Source organism: Ctenopharyngodon idella, chromosome 20 (genome assembly GCF_019924925.1).
Source record: "Ctenopharyngodon idella isolate HZGC_01 chromosome 20, HZGC01, whole genome shotgun sequence".
In the NCBI taxonomy this organism is placed as follows: Eukaryota; Metazoa; Chordata; class Actinopteri; order Cypriniformes; family Xenocyprididae; genus Ctenopharyngodon; species Ctenopharyngodon idella.
In genome coordinates, this window is record NC_067239.1 from 31,162,273 (window position 1) to 31,188,883 (window position 26,611).

Sequence of the window (26,611 nt, forward strand, 5' to 3'; positions counted from 1 at the left end):
AGAAGTAATTCAAGTGTAATCGACCAGTCTCTGTTGGCCTATTTTCACCGTAACGGCGCTGGATCTCGTGCTGGAGTTGACTCGCATTCGGCGTCTAGTCGCGCCCCTGTATGTTGCTTTGCATAAAATTAATTGATATACAGAACAATAACTAATTTTTAGATAAAATAAAAAGTACACAAACCTGTTTTACCGAAGACATGCACCAATTTGACGGAGCTGCACTGCTCTCTCCTGAAAAGGGCGCAAAAAGCCTGCGATAAATAACTCAATTCCTGGGTTATTACGTCTGACCCAGGATCTGCGTAACACAAAAACGACCCAAACACTGGGTTGTTACGTCTGACCCAGGATCTGTGTAACACAAAAACAACCCAAACACTGGGTTGTTACGTCTGATCCAGGATCTGGGTGACACAAAATCTACCCAAACACTGGGTTGTTACGTCTGACCCAGGACCTGGGTAACACAAAAACTACCCAAACACTGGGTTGTTACGTCTGACCCAGGACCTGGGTGACACAAAAACGACCCAAACACTGAAAAATAACCCAAAAAATGACCCAAAAGGCACAACCCAGGACTTGGGTAGAAAAAATAACTCAAGATTTTTTACAGTGTATTCTCTTATAAAGATCTCATTAATTTACATAATAAGCATCAAAATTTCATCTCACTTTTTGTCCATATAAATATCAGCATCTGCACCAAATTGCTTATTTTTGCTCAGTTTGGGCCTCTGAATAAAATCAAGTTGTTTTTTCCTCACTATTCTCACTATATCAGACTGAGCCATAAAAGCCTGATGTATCAAACATGATACAAAACATAAAACACATATGCGAACTTCTTTAAGAAAAATCAATAAATTACTCAATTTCAAAAAGTATTATTTCATATGTCAGGCTTTACACAGTTAAGGATATTGATTTGAACAACCCCCTAATGCAAACTATAAACATTATTTTTTAATAGCCTCTTGGTGGCCTGAGTGAATGATACACTGAGCCATCTGGTGGCAAAGACGTGTATTACAGATGGCCTAGTATGAGAAAATTAAAGCAGCAAAACACTCATTCACGATCCACTATTACATTTAATATTGTATTGACTCTGCTCTTCTGTTTTATTTTGACTGATGACATGATCATCTGACTGAAGGGACCCCAGACTGACAAAAGGTAAAATAATCTGTATTGATGTTAATACACTTAATGTTAATTAGAAGTCCTGATATATGATCTAACGTTACCCTCCTGTAGCTGTTAAATCTCTCAGTGTGATTAAAAAATTGCAAACATCAGTTATATGACCTTATGCTTTCTGGAGGCTGCTGTGAACATTTATTTCATTATTTAGTGTCTCTTAGAATAACACTCTGATAGATTTAGCAGGCCCTCATCTCAAATGAATAATTTTCTCCAATTTACTGCTGCATATCAAATGTGTGCAATGCGTTTTACGTGAGTGTTTTTTTTTCTTTTCTTTTGCTCTCCTAAAAGTGACGATTCAGTTTCCACTCTTTCCATGGCAGCTGGATTTTGATTCATTGCTGGCAACACAGGATTTTCAAAAAAAGAAAAGTACATTTCACCATTAACATATCACATTTGACAAATCAGATTCGGGAGGAACTCGGGTGTTAAAGCAGAATTATCATGCAATATTCATCTTTGAAGCTGTATTTTGAGTATAGAATTATACCAATAGAATTAGTCACAAATAATAGTGTTTTCATTGTACTAATATTACCCACAAACCACTTTTGCAATGGAAAAAGCAGTTTGTGATGATACATGTTTTTATACATAATACATATTTTAGTTTGCAGTATAATTAGCCGAATTGGGACGTTATGACATTTCCTCTCTCAAGATCCATAAAGGTGCTAAAAACATATTTAAATCAGTTCATGTGAGTACAGTGGTTCAATATTAATATTATAAAGCGACTAGAATATTTTTGGAGCGCCAAAAAAAACAAAATAATGACTTATTTAGTGATGGCCGATTTCAAAACACTGCTTCAGGAAGCTTCGGAGCACAATGAATCAGTGTCTCGAATCTGCTGTTCGGAGCGCCAAAGTCACGTGATTTCAGCCGTTGGCAGTTTGACATGCAATCCGAATCATGATTCGATACACTGATTCATTGTGCTCTGATGCTTCCTGAAGCAGTGTTTTAAATCGGCCATCACTAAATAAGTCGTTATTTTGTTTTTTTTGGCGCAACAAAAATATTCTCGTCGCTTTATAATATTAATATTGAGCCACTGTACTCACATGAACTGATTTAAATATGTTTTTAGCACCTTTATGGATCTTGAGAGAGAGAAGTATGCCCGAATACAAATGCTGAATTCGGAAACGCATACTACTCTTACTATTTCTGCCATAGAAAGATGTGGTAAAAGTAGTATGAGTAGTATACTAGTATGCGGTTCCGAATTCAGCAATAGTATTCGAAAAACAGTAGGCAAAAATTCGGAAGTGCGCATTCGATGGACACTTTGTTATCCCATGAGGCCACGGGAGAGGATTTATGGCAGGTCACATGACAGTAACAATATGGCAGATGTAGTACGTCCAAATTTTATTCATACTACTCATATTCATACTATATAGAACTTACTTTTTTAACGGTCGGGAAGTAAATTCAAGTTCAGTTGTAGTACCTACTCAGTATGCGATTTCGGACGCACATTAAGATTTACTATTATCAAAGTACTAATTACTGCTTATTGGCCACTACATGAATATTTACTGTAGATAATGTGAATAAATATTAACATACTTTCTATTGCTAAATTTCCATATGGCATATTATTTTTATATACATGCATATATAGATTATATATAAAAATTTTTTATATAAAATATAATATATAATTTATATAATAATAATTATCATTATTACAATTATTATTAATCATTTATATAATATATTTTAGGTGTGTATATATATATATATACATATAAAATTGTAAATAATTTTATATATCTGTAATATATAACATATGTAAATAATTTATATAATAATCATGTATTATTATTAAATGATATATTTACTCACACATTTCATTTTTAAATAAAAATATAATTTGAAATCAATCACTTTTTATTCTCATGTACTACATACAGCCTTTTCAGAGCTAATTTGTTGACATTTCACACTTCATTGCTTCTCAAATAATGCTCTCAATGTGTTACGAGGATGAAAACTGTGATTAACTGTGATTGCTATACTATGACAAGAAATTACAGACTTTACACTGTAATTAAGTGAACAGTTATTTCTGTGTTCTCTATAGTTTGTTTTCCAGTACAAAACCCCTTTGAGCAGCTGGCAGGAATTTAACCGACCATGGTTTTTCTTTTAAAGCTATAATGAAATATGGCGTTCATGTGACTCCGAAATTGCTACCTTGAGGATGTTTCCCGCCTTGACTTATGTGAGTGTGATTAAGTTCAAGTTGAGCCAATCGCCTTGTGTGGCATTGCTACCATATGGTGTTAATGGGGCTTATTTACTTATGAAAGTAACTGCTGGGTGCCAGGCTATATGTTTCTCCATTAAATTGTCATGAGCTATTAATCACAAACACACACGCAGTGTTTGATGGGTGGATGTTTGAGGGAAATTCAACCAGCGAGTATAATCTCCCTGCGTTGAACTTACCTTACTCTTCTAGCTACTTAAATAATAATGATAACATATCCGATTTAATGGCACAGATATAATGAAGGAAACTTTGACCCCTCGAGTACTGAGGCTTGCTTCCACCACAATATTCAATGCATCGGCCAAGGATTCATATTCGGTGTTTCATATGTTTCTGGCTTTGTGCAGTCCCTGTTGAAATGACCCAGTTAAACTTTTTCAAATATTACCTTTCATGCAGTGTGTGATATAACTGAATGTGAATGTAAAAGCTCTGCAAAGTACATGATAAATAAAGTTATTTTCTCCTAAAAGAAAGAATCGATTCTGAACTTCCAAAACGAGTTGTCAGTGGAGCCCGACCAATATGGGTTTTTGGCTAATGCCAATAACGATATTAGGGATTAAAAAAAGTCAGATATCGATATATCGGGCGATATTCTTTATGTGTGGGTGCAACGGTTCAAATTACTCACGGTTTTAGGGTCACGGTTTCAGTATGTGCTATGTTCACGGAAAATAGTACAACTATCAAATAAAAATAAACAAAATAAGAACAAATAATGAAACTACAAGCAACAGCAGGCATTTCAGATATCTAACAGTAGTTTTCAGGTACAGAAAATGATTAAAATAATCAAATGTAAAATAAAACTGCGTATTATCTTCACTAAATTAAGTAAAGATTTTGTTTGATTAACAAAATCTTTACTTAATGTCTTTCTCGACTGTTATACGTTCACTTAAGACATAACCGACTATGTTTGCTAGGATTCTCTCCAAGATGGGCATGTTGACATCATTTTTGTGTGAATTTGTCCGTTCAAGTGCAAGACTTGAAAGAGAACGCAGGATTTGTCTGAGATTTGGCTGAGGTAAGCGCGCGAGTTCTCTTTCTTGTCTTGCTCATGAATGTTTAAATTAACAAGGCTTAAATGAGTTTAGTTTAAAAACAGATAACAACGTGTGCTGTTCATGTCTCACCCGGGTGATGACGGCATAAATGTCTGCTCAAATTCGAGCATACGGCACTTGCAGTGAACCAAGTTTACAAAGAGTGACTGTTTTGTCCACGCTTTTTGATCATCACTGTTGTAACGTATTGGGAAGCCAGAATGCGTATTCATCGACTGAAACATACATTAGCTGAACTCTCTATCTGTCTGTTTTACACGTTGCTATTTTCAACAAACAATATTATAGATGCGTTGTCAGATTTGAGATGAACCGCGGTGCAAGTGCGTGCCAAAAATGTCAAATTGGTGGCATATCTGCAGCATATACACCGATGCAGATATATCTGCGACAGGCTCATATCGGCCGATAAAATCAGCAGACCAATAAATCGGTCGGGCTCTAGTTGTCAGAAATTCCAATCTCACTTCCTGTTACATACGTAACAATGTAACAAATTTGCATAATGCCAGCCTTATGGTCTTGCGAAAAACATCTACTTTGCCCCGCCCACAAACACTGTAGTTGTATCTGAGACTGGAAGTGTTTGGTTCGTGTTGTTCATGTTGAGAAGATGCTGTTTTCAGTACTGCAAATCCACTTTGATGCACTTCAAAAAGACGAGGACTTGAGCTTGAATTACGGTAAAACCGACGCCATCATTACTGTTCGTATCACTGTGTATCAAGCGCTAAAATTCAGATATGATAATGGGAGTTTCGTTTCTGACACACACTGTAAGTGGTCAACCAATCACAACAGACTGGGACATCTGACTAATCAGAGCAGAGTAGCTCTCAGAAAGGTTTAGAGTCTTCGAATTGTTTTCTGTGAGAAACTAGGTGATGTGCAAGAAAATTTAAATGTTTTTGACCTTGGATGCTTGTAAACCTGTTGTAGGAGACTCCTGAACCTTTAAAATATCGTAATAAGGGCACTTTAATGGTTTGTTCCTATTTGAAAGCGTATCCACCCTGTGTCCCAGGATGACCTGGATGTGGTCACCTCATTATTTGCTCACCCTGAATGTGATGGCGCAATTCAGTTTACTTGGTTAATTAATTAAGTAATCTAAGAACACTTTAGTGTGTGTATTGTGGGGGAATTTCCCTTTAGCAGCATGACTGTGGCGGCACATGGCCGTCTGGCTGAGGCTGCTGAAACGCGACACCCTCGGCTCTGAACACCCGCGCGTTTTATTACAGCTCATTAAGACTGTGAATAACTCACGACCACAGTTCCATTAGCGAAGAGCGGTAACGCTTAAAAGACTTCACATACACACGCACTTTTCATTCAGTTTATCTCTGCTCTTTAACAAGTTAGATTAGCTAAGAACTAGTTATACAAGGTAGATTAAAGGGTAAACATGTTCAGATCACATTTCACCCAAAAATCCAAAACAAAACAATACAAAACATGGACATGGTGAACACTTTACAATAAGGTTTCATTTGCTATCACTAGTTAACATGAACTAACAATGAAAAATACTTCTAAAGCATTTATCTTAGTTAATAATAATTTCAACATTTACTAATCAGAAGTTGTATCTTTTAATGTTATTTAATGGACCTGAGCTGACATGAACTAATAATGAACAGTTGTATTTTTATTAACTAACATTAACAAAGATTAATAAACACTGTAACAAATGTATTGCTCATTGTTAGCTAATGCATTAACTAACGTTAACTAATGGGACCTTATTGTAAAGTTACCGTTCAAAAAAAATATTTTAATTATTTTTTTTTTATTATAATTATTTATATTTTAATAATTTCATTATTTTAATTATTTTTAATTATAATTATGTATATTTTAATTATTTTAATTATAATTATTTATATTTTGCATTACAGTAATTAGAATTAGGGGAGAGTAAGTGTGTTTAATTGTCAATAAATATCTTAGTAATATTCTAAAATTATTCTTTGTTTTCTTTATGCAAGCAATTCTTGCAAATAATTCTTTCCTTTATTTCTTCTTCTTATTTTTTATTATTTATATTTATTATTTTTTATTATTAATTTTGTATGCACCTTTTTAATCACTTTTATGTAAAGCACTTCCATTGTGTATGAAAAGTGCAATCTAAATAAGCTTGCCTTGCATTAATTTCTTTAAATATATGAAATATGGTCTGAATATGTTCTTTACAATGAGTTTCCGTTGATGTGTTACGCTCTCTGTGTCTTTCAGATGATCCACGTGAGTTTTCCGCTGCTGGAAAGTGAAGACATTGACCCCGAGCGGCTGAACCTGCAGTATTAAACGGTCTGGTGCTAAATGCATCAGCGCTGAAGCTCAGGTGGGTTCAGGAGCAGAGAGGAAACCAGCGCTGTATGTTTGCAGTTTTCTTCACTCTCTAAATCTCTCCCTCTCTCTCGTTTCAGGGCTGAGCTGTGATTGCCATTAAGGTAAGGGGTCTTTTTTCCCCTCCTCTTGTGCTTGTCTGGTGAGTGGTGTTAACATCATGGAGACTCTGGCCACCACACACCGTTATTTCCATACTGGACCAGAAATCTGATCCTTTTTGTTTCTGGAAAAGTGACCCTCATCATTTCTGCTAGACTTGCGACTCTTAACATGTTTAAGGAAAACGAGGATTTTGGGTGGGTGCGTGTAAAACTCTTATACGCTTCTTTACTTTTTATTATTTGGCCAAAAACAAATGTGGCTTTGAAATATAATTTTGTTTAGGGGTGGGAATAAGCGGCAAATATTTCTAATTTAACATATTTTTAGCATTAACTTACATGATATTAAATAACAAAAAATGTTAAATTAGAATTTATATTTCCATATTTTTAATTAAAATTAAAATATTACTTATTACAACATATAACTACATTAACTATGTTACATGAACAACCTGTAAATAAGACATATTTCTAATTTAATATTTTTTAGCATAAGTTAATGTTTTAAAAATATTAATTAAAATATTAATTATTGCAAAAAAATATTTTTTTTTTTGTAGATTTAACTACATGTTATATAAACAACCAGTAAGTAATCTAGAGGCACATATTTCTAATTTAACATGTTTTTTTTTAGAATGTATATATATAATTATATACATATTAATATATATAAAAACAATTTAAAATTTAAATATTAATTATTACCTTTTTATCCTTTACACATTATATGAACAACCAATAAGTAATCTACCGTATTGAAACATATTTCTATGCATGTATAATTTAATATTTCAACAGTTTTAATTAAAAAATTAATTATTGCAACAACAAAAAAAAGCATTTTTAGCATGTATAAGTAATTAAAATTAAATTATGAATTATTGCAAAAGCTTTAAGCAAATAATCTAGAGGCACATATTTCTAATCTAATATTTTTTAACATGTGCAAGTTAATATATAACCAATTTTTATTAAAATTTAAATATAATTATTTTTTTTTTTAATATGAACAACCAGTAAGTATTGTGCATTATAGGGACATATTTCTAATTTAACATATTTTTTAGCATGTATAAATTAATTATTTGAATTATAATTAAAATATTAATTATTGCAAAAATTGCCTTTTATTTAGCTTTAACTGCATGTTATATGAACAGTCAGTTGGTAATGATACTGATTTAAGTTTCATGATCTTTAAGTACGGCCCTCATTTGGAAGAACTGTTTTGACATGGCAGAAAATACAGAATTGTGGTCCATTAAGTGAGTGAGATGTTAAAGAATTAACACACTCTCGCTGATGAAGTAGTTGATTTATTTGAAGAATTTGACTAATTCAAGGAATATTAGATTTCCTTTGCCGTCATTATAGCTTTTCACAAGTCCAGTTAATTGTCTGCAGCTGTAGTGTGTTTGCATGACCACTAAGAGCAGCTTTTGTCACCTCTGACAGAGCTCTCACTAGCGGCCCACAGGGGAACCGGCATTTCATTTACAGCCAGTCAAACAAACTGTATATGATTCAGCTTTAAAACCATTATGTTCTGAAAGCTTCCCTCCTACATAAAGCTATACGAGTAGACTGACCTTATCAGTCCCTGCTGCCATATGAAATACTGAGACAAGAAGATTACATAGTAATGAATTATTTAAGAATATAGTAGTTAATAATATATAATAAGTATTAAAATATAATGTAAGCCTGGAAATAAAAAGAAGGTTATTATAAAGTATTACAACAAATAAATGGATCATTTGAATTCATCAGAATCATCTGAATTTTTTACTATTTATGTGTCTTTTTGATGCGTTTCCTGCAGAATTCTGTTTTTGCTTTTCAATATAATGGAATAGAAATATTGTATTACTTCATGATACCCATACTTTTACCTAATTCAACTCAGGTATGTACACAACTTTTTTTATATTAAAGAAATTATTACTTGAAGCAAGCTTGCATTAAATTGATAAAAAGTGACAATTAAATACATATATATTGTTAGAAAATATTTCTGTTTCAAATAAATGCTGTTCTTTTGAACTTTTTATTCATCAAAGAATCCTGAGAAATAAAATGAAACACAGTTTCCTTAAAAAATATGACATTGATAATAATCATAAATGTTTCTTGAGCAGCAAATCAGAATGATTTCTGAAGGATCATGTGACACTGAAGACTGGAGTAATGATGCTGAAAATTCAGCTTTGATCACAGGAATAAATTACAATTTACAACATCTTCACATAGAAAACTTTAAACTCTAAATTGCAATAATATTTCACAATATTACTGTATTTTTGATCAGATAAATGCAGACTTGGTGAGCAGAAAAGACTTTTATATGTAAATCTTTATATATATATATATATATATATATTGACTGATGACCCATAAAGTCAGAATACCATGTTTATCCCAGCAGAACAGTGCTATCTGAGAAAACATACAGTTTATATTTGTTTGTCCATCAGCAGATATGATAAACCATCAAGATTTAAACAGATGATTGAAACAGCCGGCTGCTGGCAGCTGTATGTTGTTGTCCTAGACTCTCATTACCTCTTAAATTTTGTTATTTTCCAGGCAAGACAAACTACCGGCCTGTTATGCACTCCACCATAGCTTTCCTTCTAAAAAAAAAAAAAAAAAACTAACCCAAACACAAAACAAAGGCCCTGTTTTGGCAGCCTAATGGTTTATAATTGTGTGTTTAATGGGGGGAGGGAGATGCGCGCCGCTACTTGCGATGTGACGAGCCTGTGTTGAGCTTGTGAGAAAGGAAGCACCAGGAATATCAATGCATCCTCTGCGTAGATTTCCAGCAGAGTGTGACGTGCGTGTGGGGAAACTAGCTGCGCTGAGGATACTTTCCTTATTATGGATTTGACATGAACTTGGCCTCCGGCCCTGGGGAATGTGATGAATGCATTATTTGATCTTCCTGCCTTTGTTTACCTCTCTGGGGCGTCAGCGAGCGGCCATTCTGCCGCGACTCACAACACACCGTTAGTGCACGTCATTAGATTTTTTTAATAAACAGTAATCACTTCCGGCCCTTTAGATGGACTGCTGTAACAGTAAACTGCTGAAATTATTTTTGGCAAAACAATGGACTGAATTCCTGGCGGATAAAGCAGATTTTATGAGTTTATGAGCTCAAGGCAGCGACGAAATGGAGCATTTAGCCGCTGACTGATGTGAACCTTGACATCTTATCTGTGAATGAGAAATTATTAAAGGGGACATATCATGAAAATCTGACTTTTTCTGTGTTTAAGTGCTATAATCGGGTGCCCGGTGCATCTACCAACTAGGCACGTGACGGTAGCAAATGTTCATGTTGCGATTAATTGCTGAAGCTTTTATCACGGTATACGGTATTATCACGATATTGCAAAAAAAAAAACAGGTTTAAGAACTCTTTTTGTTATTACTCTGAATGTTTAAATACAATAATACAATACACAAAAAAATATAAAGTACAATTTTCGAACAGATAAAAGTGCAAAAGAATTATGCTATAAAGAAGAACAGGTAACACTTTACAATAAGGTCTCATTATTTAATGCATTAACTAAGATTGAGCAATAGCTACAGAAAGTATTATTTTTTGTTAATGTTAGTTAAGAAACACAACTGATCATTGTTAGTTTTATCTCAGGTCCATTAAATGAGTTCTTTTGATTTTAGTAATGTTATTAAACAGTAACTAAGAAATTAACATTAACTAAGAATAATTAATGCTTTATAAGTATTTTTCATTGTCAGTTTGGTGATAATGAATTAACATGTTAACTAATGAAGCCTTATGTCGCTAAGTCGATGAGTTGAATCAACTCCACAGCAGCTACATAAATTTATCCACTAACCATTCAGAAACGTCAGTTTCATTCTAAAAGTTGTAACTTCTTTCCGAGTCTCTCCATCAGTGTCCGACTCCGGTTTGAACAATGTAAGGCTGAATGATTTCATCATTTTGTCTGCGTGAGATTCTCCAGCTTTGTTGTTGTTGAGCAACCGAAGCATGAGCTGTTAAAGCTCCGCCCTCTTCTGGAAAGGGGGCCGGGAGCAGCAGCTCATTTGCATTTAAAGGGAAACACAAAAACAGTGTGTTTTTGCTCACACCCAAATAGGGGCAAATTTGACAAGCTATAATAGATGATCTGTGGGGTATTTTGAGCTGAAACTTCACAGACACATTCTGGAGACACCAGAGACTTGTATTACATATTGTGAAAAGCTTGTTTGCCTAACAGACTTAAACTCAATTACACTGAGTATGAAAGGATTCGGATAACTTTATTAATAAGTTCAAAACAGTGCAGCCTACTTAATATTTTGAATTCGTTTTTTTTTTTTTTTTTGATCATCAAATCATCATATTAGAATGATTTCTGAAGGATCATGTGACACTGAAGACTGGAGTAATGATGCTGAAAATTCAGCTTTGATCACAGGAATAAATTACATTTTACTATATATTCACATAGAAAACAGTTATTTTAAATTGTAATAATATTTCACAATTTTTACTGTATTTTTGATCAAATAAATGCAGCCTTGGTGAGCAAAAGAGACTTCTTTCAAAAATATTTAAAAATCTTACTGACTCCAAACTTTATTATTATTATAATTTTTTTTTTTTTAAATTTTAGTTTTAGAAATGCTGCCTTGGGAACTAGCTGAAATAAATTTTTAATTTTTTTTTTTTTTTTTTTTAATTGAAATAAAAGTTTTATACTTTATTTTATTTCGCTGTTTTTTTTTGGTTTTAGGTTTAGCTAACTATAACAACCCTGGCGTTAAAAAAAATACTATGAGAAAAGTGTAGTGCACACCTGTACAGAGCTTATTAGCATCCATTTCAGTTAAGATACTCCCTTAGAAGGTAGCTGCCTATGTAGACAGCAAAGCAGTTCACTAGGTTCTAGACTGGAGCGATCTGCTTCACCAATGTCAGTTTTATACGTTCAACCCAGTGACATAAAAACGCCTCATAAATGGACTCATTTTTTTTGTTTAGGGTCATTGTGATTTTCAGGAAAGGCCCCCGATCTGCTGTTGTCAGGCTGAGCCGAGTGTTTCCTCACTGTGATCCAGGGAGCTGTTGAGCTTCACTTGATCTCAATGCTTCAAAACATAAATGTTAGAGCTGCTTCCTTAATGTGCTGTGCAGTGGAAGTCTCTCACTCGCGGCCTCCGTGACCTGCAGCTCCTGAACCTCAGCTGCCACTGAAAGCTTTAACCCACGTTCTTACAGACCGGAAACGCTACAGGAACACACGGCATGTTTTTACTGAATGCAGTGGGAATATTTCCACTACTGTGCTGATAATGTTACACAATCCGTCTAAAACACAGCCCTGAGTGTGAGTACACCACTTTCAGATATTACGTAATCTGTTATTGTCAGTGGTAAAGCTAGCAGAAAAAGGCATTCGCACCTCGTTTTACTTCGGTAATGTGGTGTATTTCTGTAAAGCAGGATGTTCAAGAAGAAAAACATTCGGGCGGGACTTAATGTTCTCCATCAGGAATTGATTGGATGGTAAAAAAGGGGTGTGGCTGAAAAATAAAAGGGCTTAACGAGTTACATACTCCAAAACATTTACATTAAAACAAATTTCCATTGATTTGGATTACACAGTTTTAACATAAACTAATACATTTAATATGATGCATATTTGTCAGTTCTGTAATAGTACTAATAAACTATATGTGTTTTAAATACACAATAATCAGGTTTATATATTTATCATCAATAAATCCAGTTTGTTTTTAATAGCATACATTTTAACTATTTTAATAATTCTTGTTCCGCTGCTAGCCATGTTTTAAACATGCATTTTCATACTTCTCAGCTGAATTAATTTGATTGGTTTCTCAATAAACACAATTATGCTGATTCTAAGCAATTTGAATAAATGCATTTTGAAAAAATATGATTATTTAAAGTCCCCCTGTAGTCAATAATTTTATCCCTTAAAACTCATCTTTAATCACCAAAGTGTGAAAAAAATTTATTCATGCCTTAAAATAGCTTGAATGTAACTCTACACCCTTGCCTCATTTAATATACGTAAATCTATGAATATGCTAATTAGCCCCGCCTCCACTCACTCGCATGAGCTCAGAGATCCACTCGGTCAACTTACTGAGGTAAACGCTGCACAATGGTATCGCTCTTTACAACGTCAGACACATAACAGTAATTAATATGATTAGCCTTTAGCTTGACTACATTATCAAACAGCTAATAATGTGTTGCTAATGTTACAAACTATGTTTCTGCTTCAGAGCGGTCATGGTTAATGATATGCTAAATCCCACCGGCATGTTGACGTGATTGGTTACAAGGTAGTTTGTGACGTCTTTAGATCTCTGCAGTTTTAAAGAGAAAATACTCAGCAATGGTAATGACTTATGAATTTGCACATGGTTTGTCTTAAAGCATAATAAAAACACCACATAGACATATAAACAACATTAAAAACTTGATTTTCACCACAGGGGGTCTTTAAATAAAATCAAATAGATGCATATAGATAAAAATATACTGTAATGATTTTTTCTAAGTGCAAAAATCTTACCCGTTTCATTTATGTATTATTGTTTGTGTTAAAACTGTCCAAATGGATGGAAATTTTATATGCAAATCAAATATATAAATATTAAATTTAGGCATTTTGGTTATATTGCACGTTATTCCAAAGTTTTGCACTAATAAATTGTGCAAAATAAGAACAGGAACACGTATTAGGAAAGTAAAATAGCTCATTTTGATTTGGACTTTAATGCGAATAAAAACTTTTCAAATCTCTAAGCGGTATCCCAGAGTGAGTATTGAGTCAGTTTCGGGACATTATGGATGTGTTGCATTGCTGTGTTTGATGGGATTTTGGATGGACTGTTTTGCTGATTGGTGGGATCTCATATATTTCACAAATATCCCAGCGTGACATAAATGCGAAGAGAAATGCGTGATGCACATCTGGAGAAGAGCGCAGCCGTGAGATCGAGTCTCTAACGCAGGTGCACGCAGCTGCATGTAAGCTATTAATGGGTAAATTCGGGGTAACAAAATAATAAGATGAAAAATTGAAAAGGATTTGGCTCTTTTCACTTGCAAAACATGTGCTGGATGAAATATGCAGACTTTCCCCTGTCAGCTTTAACGTGATGGAAATGTGCTCGCTTCCTCCCGGTGCACCTCATCCCTGCGGACAGTGGTCAGATTTCATTTCCTTGTCATGAAGGGGCCCTCGGTGTGCAGTTTTGGCCATCGCTCGCGAGCACTCGCCTGCCTTTCTGATGTCCTGATGCGGTTTCCTCCTCCCCTGTATGTGACAGCGCTGTCGACCGCGTGGCCTCTTTACTCGTCTTCATAAATCACTCAAATCCGGAGGCCCACCCTTGGTCTGCAATGCCAGCGTGGACAAAAGCTCTCTGTAGAAATAAGAAACAAAACCACAAGCGTCCAGCACTGTGCTGGATGGTACCTCACACGACTCCGCCATGCGCTGCCGCTTCGCCTCAAACACCAGCTTTGCGCAAAACCGCTAATGACCTTGGAATCGGGTCGCCGAAAACGCGTCCACATTTTATTGCATGTTCCTTCAGCCTGGAGAACAAATCGTCAATGAATGGACGTTTGACATGAAACAAGATAATCACACATTCTGGTCAGCAGGCCATTCGAGTAAAATGGAGTTTAAGGGCCGGCTGTAATACTGTTGCCGTTCCAGCAGTTTCTTGGAAGTGTAGTAAATTTTTTTCTGCCTCTATTTCTTGTCTCAAGCTCTCTCTTTTGCTCCCCAGTGATCCATCATTTGACAGTGAATTTGGGCCCGGAGTTGAGTGGCCTCATATGCCTCTTCAGCGATCTGCCCCCTTTTCAGGGATTCCTGTGACAGGATGCTGGACACTCAATGACTCATGTCAGGTACGAGTTGTACCCACATAACAAGCTTAATTCATCACTCTAGAGGCTGAATGTGAGAAAAGGTGTGGTTAAAAAAACAAAACAAAAAAAATCTCACCTCTTTGCCAGTTTTCGTGATTTTAGTAAAGGGGTATTTCACACAAAAATTCTGCCATCACTTACCCACGTGGAGCAATGTGAAATATATATATATATATTCACTACCAGTCAAAAGTTTGGAAACATTACTATTTTTAATGTTTTTGAACGAAGTCTATTATGCTCATTAAGGCTGCATTTATTTCATAATAAATACAGAAAAAACAACAATATTGTGAAATATTATTACAATTTAAAATTATGGTTTTCTATTTTAATATACTTTAAAATATAATTTATTTCTGTGATGCAAAGCTGAATTTTCAGCATCATTACTCCAGTCTTCAGTGTCACATGATCCTTCAGAAATCATTCTAATATGATGATTTGATACTCAGTTATTATCAATGTTGAAAACAGTTGTGTTGCTTAATATTTTTTTGGAACCTGTGCTACTTTTTTCAGGATTCATTGATGGATAAAAGGTTAAAAAGAACAGCATTTATTCAAAATATAAATCTTTTCTAACAATATAAATCTTTACTATCACTTTTTATCAATTTAACACATCCGTGCTGAATAAAAGTATTAATTTCTTTCAAAAAAAAGAAAGAAAAAAAATTACTGACCCCAAACTTTTGAACAGTACTTTTGTTACAAAATATTTCTATTTTAAATAAATGCTGATATTTTTTTTAACTTTTTATTTGTCAAAGAATCCTGAAAAGTATCACAGGTTATAAAATAGTATTAAGCAGCACAACTCTTTCCAACATTGATAATAAATCAGCTTATTACAATGATTTCTGAAGGATCATGTGACACTGAAGACTGGAGTAATGATGCTGAAAATTCAGCTTTGATCACAGAAATAAATTACATTTTAAAGTATATTAAAATAGAAAACCATAATTTTAAATTGTAATATTTCACAATATTGTTGTTTTTTCTGTATTTATTATGAAATAAATGCAGCCTTAATGAGCATAAGAGACATTAAAAATAGTAATGCTTCCAAACTTTTGACTGGTAGTGTATGTATGAAAAGTTTGAACTCCATTTTGATTAATTTGAGTAAAAAGGTGTTTTCTTTACCAAGAAAGTGGCAAGATGAAAACCACTATTTTCTGTTTCAAACTTTCACATAGCATCTTTTGGTTATAAAAACATTAAAAACTCAAATCTACATTTTGATTTTAAAAGGTTTATTATAAAAACAGACAATTTTTTCGCCAAAATGCAATAAATCCATGACGTTTTTTTTTTTTCAAAATGCAATTAATCCATCAATATAAAAGTTATTTTTCATATTGAAAATACACAACAAAGTAAGTTGATTCACATATATGACAGCCTCTGAACTTTGCCAATTCTAATGTTATATACAGGCATTTGACTAAAAATACATTCAGCCGTCGCTCCCAAAATGAATTCAACGAGTCATCTTGTTAATGTTATAAATCAATTATGTCTCCGTTTGTCATTACCGATTAAAGAGTATCTGGCGCCACCGCACGGTTAAAATAAACACATTGAGTGCCTCATCTTCTTAATCTCCTCATGTAAATGATGACATTTCGATGACTTGCGTTTCTTCCCCACCGCAGAAACCACCACATGTTCATCAATACTGTCAAAATTATTCATTTTTCTGTTTTTGTTGATCACAAAGTACAAAGCAGATAAGGAAAACTAGGATGCCGGGTGTATTCAGAGTGCCGCCATTACGGTTTACAGTGCGTGGAATGGTGCGCTGTGATTGGTTGAGCGGATATATCGCATTCTGCAGAGAAGGGAGAGTGGCGTTCGTCGCATTTTGGAAAGAAAGGGACTTTTCAATACCGACCAGATAGAATACTGATTTTGCCGGAAACTCAATTTTTTTTATATTAGGGCTGTTGATTCAACACGTTCATTTAATTAATCAGTTATGGAAAAATAACGCGTTAAAATGATTTAATGCAGCTGCCCCCGACCGACATAGTTTATCTTACATTTCATAAAGTTGATTGGTGACGAACATGAAGCAGAGGAACAACTCACTATAGAATGCAGTTAAAATGACCCTAAAATTCAAGATATTTGGGCCCCATTATGAGTTTTTGTCTCCGAGCAACACACAGCGATGTTTCGTTTCTGAATGAATCCGCATTTTGAGCGAATCAATCAGGTGAACCAATGATTCAATGACTCATTCATAAAGAGAGCCATTTACTTCATTCCTGAATGAATCGAATGAATGAATGACTTAATAACTTACTCATTTAGACAATTACTTCCACCTACTGGCAGTTTTAGCTTCTTATTTAGTGTATAATTTCATTAAAAATAATATTTTCATATTTTTGGGGATAGTTTGCCCAAAAATGAAAATTCTGTTTATTTATATTTACTCACCCTCTATGACTTTCTTTCTTTTGTGGAACACAAAAGAAGATATTTTGAAGAATGTTTGTAACCAAACTGTTTTGATCTGTAAATATATCTAAATACCAATTCAGATGCAGCTTCTGCAAAAAAAATCATGGCCATTGAAGCCTAAAAGTTTATGTGTAATAAATTCTGTTGAATTAAATAAAATATTTTTTTCTAAAGCTACTTTTTGTAATGTCTATTAGATGCTTTTCTCGTTTTAACACAATAATGACTTATCTTTTGGGGGTAATTTTACCGATAGGGCCTGCAAAAACTAAATCCCCATCTGTCCGGTGACGTCCAATGTCATTGGTTCTTCACTTGCCTCATGGTCGATTGTCATTGATGCCAAACCTGGTGCGAACGAGGTTTGCTACAATGCAGAGTAAGAATTTTAACGAGTAATTACTTATATTTTAGCCTGTTCCCCACACAAACATAATACACTTCATAAGTCATATGTTTTTATGGTATTTTGGTCATTTTAAACAGTTTTAGTTCACTTTCATTGTATGCAAAAGAGCTGTTTTGGTCTTGATAAACATTTTCTTTCACAGAAAAACGAACGACATGAAGGTTAATAAATGATCACAGCTTTTATTTTTTGAGCCAAATTTCAATTTCCCAAGTTAAACCCATTTACAGAATTTACGACAAAGACCACAAAGAAGGGATTTCATGTGAAATGTGGAAAAACAAAAATAGTTAATATATTAAACCTCAAAATATATTTTCCCTGTGAGATGTTCTTCATTCACCGTGTAGCTCCATGAAATTAAAAAAAGAAGGGAAAATCCTCTTCATCATGGCTGATGAATCAGTGCTTTCACTGACACGCATATTCTGTTACCACACATATCATTTGTTGGAATTTAAAAGCAACATGTTGGGTTTCAGTTCCATGCTGGTTTGCATAGGCAAATCAATCTTTCATTTTTAGGATTTAACTGACATGGTCAGAAGGAGGTTTTGTTATAGTACACCCTCCCTTAAAGGGATAGTTCACCCAAAAAAGTAAATTCTGTCATCATTTACTCACACTTATGTCTCTCCAAACTCATTTGACTTTCTTTCCTCAGTAGAACACAAAAGGAAATCTCATCAGATCTCATTCATGCTAATGCATATTCAGATATGCCATGTGAAGATGTCATATTTGATGTTGAACACCATTGGTTATTCTATGTCATGTGACTAAATATATACGGGTCAGTGACGTGACGGGTCATTTTTTTGTCTAAAGGCCTTAATAATAATAAAACACCAAAATATGACATCCAAAGTACAACTAGATCACTTTTATTGAATCAAAAAGGTTTTAATTTTGTATTTTAAAGATTCGGTTTAGAGGTAATTCGGTTTAACCGTCCAAAGGCCAATACAGCCATTTCATTTGTGATTAAAATATCTTAAAATGTAATAAATGTATATATTTTTTTATTCTTGCATGATTTTATAACATCATATATCAACATAGTGCAACATGGTATTAAAATTATGTGAATAAGTTGTAGCTTTGTAATGAGAAAGAATGTCCAGAAAAATAAATGTTATTGATGTCATTCGGAGTAACCAATATAAAGGGACCATTTTGGTTCAAGTCATGCGATCAATATCATGTGACAGGATGTGACATCATTCAGACACCTGCAAAGGACCACATAGTCGTGAATCAAACTAACTCTCTTTTAACTATTTGAAAAATTCACGTTTTCAGTTGCTCATACGCATGTCCCGAATCATCAGGTCACTCGGTTCAACCGCTATAAAACATGGAAAATGTTGTAACATTTTAAAAACTTGTACTAAATTTAAAACGTTTGATTGTCCTTTTCCTAGCTAGCTAGCTAGATATCAGCCTGTTAGCATTGTTTGAAAATATCGTCATTTGGTATAACCAAAAGTGTCTTTCGGTAAAACCGAAATTTTGGTTAAATCGAATTACTTTTTTGGTGACAAATTTTGTCCATCTTGTAAAAAATGACAAACGCAGTGTTAATTGATTATAAAAACCACATAATCTCAATGTTAACACTTAATAAAACTTCAAAATTAATTATATCTCCATTATGTCTTTTTACACTTTTAAAGACCCTATTCGTCAATGACCCATACGTTAAATTTCATGTGACAAATATATCATGATAAACAGTTTGAATATGCAGTGTAAATTAAATTTTAAAACTAGAGGAGGATTATCAGTGAACAAAAACTTTAATTTTGGTTTGATATGCTATCGGACAACTTTAGAAGATTTAAACTCTAGCACACGAGTACTTTGAACTATTTTTATGACACTTTTATGATGCATTTTTGGAGCTTAACGATACAAAAGAAAATCGTATGGGTTTGAAACGACACAAAGGTGAGTAAATAGCTATGTTTTCATCCGAAGTTGCGATTAAACTTGTGTGAAAAATTCGAATATCGCATAAAACATTTGCAAATAAACCACTGTTTCCAACCCATGTGTTCAAGAGAACAAAATCGTCACTTCCTGGGGAAGTGCCGCAAAGCATCAATAATAAAATAATAAAAAGTTGCTGTATGCAATCGTACGAGACCTTTATGCCAAATCATAGCATTTCAGAATGACTAAAACAATGTTTTAGATAATGTGCAATGATATTGGTCAGCTGGTTTGTACAGTTATCCAATCGCATGACTGTTTTGTTGCACATCCAGGAATTTATTTTGTAAGTGTTTTTCCATCGTAGTTCATGCACATCATTTATTATCCAATAAGAAAACATACGCCTCATTTGAGTGCTTAAGTTTTTTTTATGCACATTTTAAGATTTAATGCATATCTTGGTGTTTCCGTTCAGCAGGGGTTTTTTTTATGCCACATAAAAAATTTGTGGTGATGAAAACCTAGCTGATGGTGACAGAATCACCTTTTTTGATACTTTAAACACATTAAGGTTAACATCGCATCAACTGCAGGAAAACTGCTTTCAGCATGGCCTCACACGCTACAAACAGATGGAAAACAATAAGTGCGGGGGAAAAAAGATCAGGATTAATTAGCACGTTTGTCAGTTTGCAGGAAACATAGTATCGGTTTCATGCCCTTCGCATTTGCCCACCACCTGTTGAACATGATGATTAGGGCGATGTCTATGGGCGGCTCGTAGAGTGGGTAAATGAGTGTGTGTTGGTGAGGAACAGGAGGGGCTTTTGTCATATTTATATCAACAATGTCGGACAAAACGCTCTAATTATCCCCTTCTGGCCCGGCTCGTCTTACGGCTCCCAGTCCATTTGCCGTCCTGTCCCAGGGCCAGACTCCGCAGTCCGCTGTCCTTAAGCACATCCTAATGACAGCTCTCTTTCAGTCCACAGGCTTTATAATTGCACAGGCTAACTTACAGACATTATGTGGCATTAGTCCAGAGAGCTCATAAAGGGGGGTCACGGGCAGGTCTGCTGGCCGATCACAATGCATGTGGCCTCAATAAATCTCCTAAGTGACAACAGCGAGAGGTCATATTGCTCAGATTGGAAGGGGGCGAGAGATGGACTAGACTGGAGCACCAGAGGAAAGCGCAGATTCTCATTTTCTGATCTGAGAATATCTGAATCGTATTACAAAAATATCTCATTCTAATGTCTTTAACAGGGTTTTTCCTGTGTCAAAAATTGTCTTTGGTGTTGGCGGACGAACACTGCCATCCACACACAGTACAAAGTACCCTTCCCATGTGAACTGCAAGGCCAATAAATCCAAAATAAATACAAAGAAACAGTTTGTAATATTAACTTATCCTATTCGTTCATGAAATAAAAATGATCACTGTCAGGACAGATCATAAAACAAAGTGCTTAGAACTTTTTTATATTTTAAAATCTTTAAATTTATATGTAAAAAGTCACTGAGTGACTGATTTGAAAAGTTAGTAATAAAAGGAACACATTATATAGAAAAAGTGGCAGATCGTTCCCTCCATTGTTAACGGTTCTCACTATCAATCGGATTCAATCGCGCATTTAAATACGTCTGTCAATCAGGGCTTGACATTAACTTTTTTGCTCACCAGCTACTGTGGCTAGTCATTTTCCAAAGTTACTAGCCACTCAGTATTTTCACTGTCCACAATTTTGACATCAATACCATGAGGAAAAACGGTCATATAGATATTTTAATATTATCTCATAATTTGGCAGCAGGTTTATTAGGCTGCTGTCACTTTAAGAGCTGACGCACGGATCCATTATACTGTTACGCATGCGTTTTCTTTCTCAACTGTTTACGTTCACTTAAAACATAACTGAATGTGTTTACATGAATACTCGCCAAGACATTATTTTGTGTGTATTTGACTGTTTAAGCACAATAAGCAGCAAAAAAGAACTCAATTTTGTACTGAGAGGTGGCTTTATGTGGCCGCACTTTGGGTGTGAGAACAAAATCTGCGGGAATGAGTAAAATTATGTACAATACGCGCAATCCCACGTTGAAATTAAAGTTCTGTAACACCAACAATGTCCATTCGGAGCAAATGAGCTAGTTGGAGTGACTGCGTTACACGCCACTGCTGAAATTTGAGGGGTTGGCGGGTGTTAATGTCAGGCCCTGCTGTCAGTCCAGAAACTTCGCAATGTGTCGTTAGCAGCATGAAAAATATATATTATACACAGAGAAAGCGAGCAAAGATTGCTGCCATTATAATCACTGAAGCTGTCAATCACAACGCGAGGTACACAAAGCTGAGCTCTTGCGAAAACTCCCGTTATAATCAATGAAGCTGTCAGTGCTGTGCAATGAATCTTTTATTGACATTGTATTTATACTTTGTTGGTTATAATGAAAGGATTTGCAAACGTGCAGAACTCGCTCCGCCATTTTGAGCGGATTCTTGAGCACATCTGATTGGCCATTACATTCACGCACTCAACAGATATGTCTGTGATTGGCTGCAAATAGAAACCTTTCATGCTCTTCACAGAGCGTTTACACAAACACTCACAGGATCGTTTTAAAGCAGCCGGCTATCAGCGGGTAGCGGTACTGCAGAACAGCAGTATTAATGGCACACTATGCACATTTTCGCCACTAGAGGTCGCTTATTCAAAACAAAGGCGTAGCTTGATGATGCCTTTATTTCACAGAATTATGGGATGTGTTCATGGATGAGATTATTAACATTACTTTAGTATGAAGCAGAGCAGGGCCGGAGCTGAACGAGGCCGCTGGAGTGATTGCTCATGAGAGACGAGCGCGACACACGTCTCGAGAGCAGTGAAGCTTTTATTATGCCGCAGACGACTGCTTCCGCTTCTTCCAGTCATGTGTATGTGGGGTAACGCAGCACTGTATATCATATTAGATACATTTGTGTGTTGAAAGTTGTTATAATGCTACTCTGCGTTCGCTCGGCGGATGCTATGAGACACTTGTTGCACACTGCAGTAAACTAGATCAATTTTAGGCATGGTAAAACATGGTACTCACAGTAAATCAAGAAAATGAGATTTAAACAATAAGACTTACTGTGTTGAGCTATATAACATGATTAGTTTTCTGTCAATGAATGTATCCAAACAGTTGCTCACCTGTCTAATAAAACACATAATATATTATAGCGTCTTTGGTGTTTCCATGGTTTCTACTTAATTAAACCAGAAACCGAGGGTAACGCGGGTATGATGTCATTGATAGACGACGCACGGACACGCTCTGTGTCCTGGTTAAAATTGCTTATTTCTCTGGATTTAAATTCTTGGAATCATTTGGCATAATGTAAGTACACAAGTCAACAAAATATATAACACTGTTCTAGTAGTTTTTGAATATTTTAATTAAAAAATCTTACATATTGTGCCTTTAAATGTTTGAATAAGTCTTTGGCGGGACAAAAATTTATTTTGGCAGCCGCCAAAATATTTTCAATGCAGGAAAAACCCCTGTTTAATTAATGGATATTTCACTCATGAGTGATTTTCATTAGATTCTTATTACTGTTATACAAAAATTTGATTGATTAAATTATTTTTTCTGTCCATTTAAATAAGCATAAATTAAAAATACTTTAAATAAATACTTTACATTTCAGTAATATGTTGTTGTTGTTGTTGTTTTGTGTTACATTAATAAAAAAAAATTGCTCATTCTCTTGAAAATAGTGTCACAATACAAAAAGCTTAAGTAATCACCCCCTTCGTTTTCTTTATGCAAAATATAATTTCTGTATTTAATATATTAAAAAAAAAAAATCTTTTGTTTTTGAAGTGAGATAATATGACATGGACATTCAGAGAACTATTTGAATATTATTTTCTTCTATCTATAATAATAGTAATATGAAACCTATTTTTTAAACTTCTTTAATTGTGTAATCAACAACTGTGTTCATAATCCTTTCAGTTAAACACATTGAGAATTGTTATTGATGATAAGTTTTGTTTGGGGCAAATGATATCCACCAAAACAAGTTCCTGATGAGCTACGGAAGTCGCTAATTGGCCAAGAGCAAACAAAAACAAAACGTTGTGCTTTTGCACCTGTGGATATCCGACCTGTCGAAGGAATTTCAGAACATTACGACAAACAAAACAAATCAATTTTGCCAAAGATTAGAAGCTAAGCCCAGCACTGATTTCATTTCAACCTGTTCATTCACTAGCTGTAACTGTGCCCTTTCTGTGCAGGATTGATAGACTCTTTCTTTTTTCTTAGGGGAATTATTAAGTTTGCCCACAAAACCAGTGCAAATAACTCAGCGCTGACCTGCCGGATGGCTTTGGAAGGGCAACCTCCCAGAGGGAGGGCGTTCGGAGCTTAATTAGAATGTCAGGAGACACTTTCAAAGTAGTCTGAGATGAGAGTCCACTCCAATGGGAAACCCGAGCAGATCGTCTTTCCCAGTTCAAGGCAAACTGTTGAATGGGATCAGACACAAGGAATCACAGTGAGTCAAATGGGACCCATAAAGAACAGCACATGGGGGGTCGTCTTTAACAGTTTGCATGCACTAAAATTGTAATGGTACAAGAACATGAGCTATATTAATACATGTTCTCACAGTTAAGCCAAAAGAAAATAGAGCAGTTATGTTAATGACATTACGATAAAGATCAAGAGCGGGCCACTATGGAGAATCATTTCATCTGATTGACATCAGCTTACATCACTCAACATTTTCTGAAAATATCTGACATAATTCATTAAAGATTTAGATAATTAAAGAATTTCGCACTATCATTCAAAAGTTTGGGGTTGGTAAGATTTTTTAAAATGTTTCTGAAAGAAGTCTCTTCTGCTCACCAAAGCTGCATTTATATAATCAAAAATACAGTAAAAATTGTGAAATATTTTTACAATTTAAAATAACTGTTTTCTATGTGAATATATAGTAAAGTGTAATTTATTCCTGTGATCAAATCTGAATTTTCAGCATCATTACTCCAGTCTTCAGTGTCACATGATCCTTCAGAAATCATTCTAATATGATGATTTGCTGCTCAAGAAACATTTATGATTATTATCAGTGTTGAAAACAGTTGTGCTGATTCATATTTGTGTGATACATTCTTTCAGGATTGTTTGATTAATAGAAAGTTCAAAAGAGCGACATTTATTTGAATTTTTTCTAACAATGTAAAAGTTAAACTCAATTTAAATGCATCCTTGCTGAATAAGTATTAATTTTGTTTAAATGTCGGTGAATATAAATAGGTAACAGTTTATTTAAATAATACTGCAAAAAATTAAATTTTATTAAGTAAATAATACATAATTTTTAATTAAATTATAATAAATTAAGTTAAAAAAATATGATTTTTTTTTATCTTTAAAATGAATAAATGTTTGAGTTGCAGTTTGTCTTTTTTATTTAAAAAATATATTAAAAGTAGATTTTCTTCACATATTTAAACATCATTTGTGTTTGGGGGTTTTTTTTTGTTAATTTTTCTCTTTGAAAAGTAAGTCACTTGCATGTTTTGTGCCTCATTTTTCCAGCCTTCCACGACGGCTCCACTGGTAGCATCTCGCTAAGGTCAAGTCGTTTTCGTGACGGCCTCCCTGAAGCGGCAGCTGGCCGGGATAAGGTTACGATTTCACCTGCGCACTGCAGTAACGCAGGAACTGGCGTGTCATTGAGGAGCGGGTAATTATTCAACACGTCAGACTGCAATGCCTGCAATGTTAATTACGCCTCAGGCTGCTCTCTGGGCAGAGAGATTAAGCCCGGGAGCAAAGGAGCGGCGCTCATTACGGTCACACCAGCGCAACATGTGCAGGGGACAGCGAACTCCCGCACGGTCCCTGAACGAGTATCCAGTTCGCCACCAGATGACACTTTATCATTCCCACACCATGTTTTATTTTAGGTTAGATGCGTAAGATTTTACAACTGAGCACGTAAAATAGATTAGATGTGCTCGCTTTTGACGAAAATAGTAGCTTGATGTTGAGTTAGTGAGGTGTTAGGAGTTAGGGTTAGTGTTGGGTTTGGAGTTAAAGAAATGTTTCAGGTTCAACATGAGGTTCATTGACTAGGCCTGTCACAATCAGGAATTTTGTGCTGACGATTAATTGTCATACAAATAATTATTATTAATGATTTAGTTATTTGTTTGTCTGTTTTGTGTTGTATATAACATAATATGTGACCCTGGACCACAAAACCAGTCATAAGTGGCACAGGTATATATATATAGCCAAAAATACATTGTATGGGTCAAAATTATAAATTTTTCTTTTATGCCGAAAATCATTAGGATATTAAGTAAAGATCATGTTCCATGAAGATATTTTGTAAATTTCCTACAGTAAATATATCAAACATTTATTTTGTGAGTGGATACGCATTGCTAAGGACTTCATTTGGACAACTTTAAAGGTGATTTTCTCAATATTTCGATTTTTTTTTGCACCCTCAGATTCCAGATTTTAAAATAATTCTTTCTCGGCCAAATTCTGTCCTATCCTAACAAACCACACATCAATGGAAAGCTTATTTATTCAGATTTCAGATGATGTATAAATCTCAATTTAAAAAAAATTGACCCTAATGACTGGTTTTGTGGTCCAGGGTCACATATAATATAATATAATATAATATAATAAGCCCATATAATACGTTTTAATGCTGTAAAAATAATATTTATACAATTAATTTATAATATA

The 26,611-nt window shown here is 34.5% G+C and overlaps 1 long non-coding RNA gene across 2 annotated transcripts in view; it reads left to right on the forward strand.

Annotated features, from left to right (window-relative positions):
* Positions 1–6,509: 6,509 nt before the first annotated feature.
* LOC127502550 (uncharacterized) overlaps positions 6,510–26,611 on the forward strand; it is a 44,679-nt gene continuing 24,577 nt past the window's right edge. For both annotated transcript variants that reach the window (XR_007926879.1, XR_007926880.1), the window contains exons 1-5: positions 6,510–6,925; positions 7,011–7,034; positions 14,862–14,985; positions 24,158–24,389; positions 25,442–25,589. This is a non-coding gene — a long non-coding RNA (uncharacterized LOC127502550). The remainder of the gene's footprint in view (positions 6,926–7,010; positions 7,035–14,861; positions 14,986–24,157; positions 24,390–25,441; positions 25,590–26,611) is intronic.